Raw genomic sequence first — 1,661 nt, forward strand, 5'->3', positions numbered from 1 at the left:
CTTTGGAGTAGAGAGTAGTGTTTGTGATATTTATGATAGAGAAGGATACTCCAAACACCATTATGAATCCGGCGTAGTAAGCCTGGAAATGTTAGAATCATTCCAATTTTGGTAAGAGAGATTTACCCAGATAGACACAGTAGTCAAGTCTTCGCACCAAGTATATTTTGTGAAATCGCAATTAGCATCACTTCTTCAAAAACAACTTTAGGATCTACGTAAAAAAAAATCAAAAGATCTCACCATTAATCATAGGTTTCACATTATCCTTGTAGAAGTTGTATGGATATGTGGAGACACGCGCCTTGCCCAGATTTTATTGTATAGACAGTACGTATGTTGTTTATGGACCTACTGTACATATAACCTGTGAGAGAAGGTCCCCCAAACTGTCAAACGCGAGCTCAATTATCTCAATTTTTATGCAAGATATCAAAAAGTAGTAGACTGATAAAATATTGATGATATTATGATAAATAATTTACCAGTTGATAACTTTTTGATATCTTTGACAGGAAACGAGAAAAATTGGCTCAATGTGAATGGCTTGGATGGGCTTCTATAATAGGTAATACAATTGGTTATGGGGCTCTACTCAAAATTTATAGACGAATTCTAAATTTTTCCATGAAACAACAGCAAGAAAATATGTTAACCTCTAACTTGTCACATCTCTTTTTCTACTATCAAAGGCTAGAGAATTTCGATTGATAACGATAACCTCCCACCGGAAAAAGTCGACCGTGATAAAAATGAAAACCAAAGTTTCCTCTGTGATAAGAAAAGTTAATCGAAATAGATGATGATGATGATGATGATCTTAGTGCTGCTATGTTGGATTGATAAGAATATCGACAACGAGAAATATGATGATAAGAAGAAGCCATTTTTGGATCGAGTGCAGAGTGTATACATCCGGTTGTTAAATGATCATGCTGGAATCAAATTGAAGACTCTGAAACACCAGGAAATTTTGCAGGATTTAAAAAAAAAGTGTGGGATTAAATTAAAGTCTGAAATTTTTGAAAAGCAATTTCAAGACTTGCACGCATCAAATTGATCAGTCAGGTGATATTAGTCATAAGAATTATCATAAAATATTGAAGGAATCATTAAAATTTACAATAGAAAGTCCCCTTAGCTTTTAACTTCGAGCCAATTTACCTCGGTTCCTGTTAAAGATATAGAAAAGTTGGGAATTATTGTGAATTGTTTACCATAATATCACAAAAGTTTTATCAGTGAACATATTTTTGATACCTCTTATAGGAACCGAGATAACTGAGCTGACATTTGGCAGTGTGAGGACCCTTCTATTACAGGTTTTACCATACATGTGAATGGCCGGGCCGGGCCTNTTTTTCGTTTTCAAATCTACAATGATGGCGCAACCTCAAATCCGATTAATCTTATCCTTCTTCGAAAGGAAGAGATTTGAATAATACATATTATAGGATATTCGATTATGGTATTATTTATTTTCAAGGATCTGAGAGGACACACATCTAGGTCAGCATCTATACCACCCATATTTCATTTTTCAAGTATTTACCCAACTTTTTATATGGAGAGCGTGATGTTGACCAATCAACACCTCTTTTTTCTCCATTTGAATAACCCTTCAACATATTTTTACTTTCGGATCTTACAAAACCCTCTTT

This window comes from Caenorhabditis briggsae, assembly GCF_000004555.2.
Source record: "Caenorhabditis briggsae complete genome, chrV, whole genome shotgun sequence".
NCBI lineage: Eukaryota > Metazoa > Nematoda > Chromadorea > Rhabditida > Rhabditidae > Caenorhabditis > Caenorhabditis briggsae.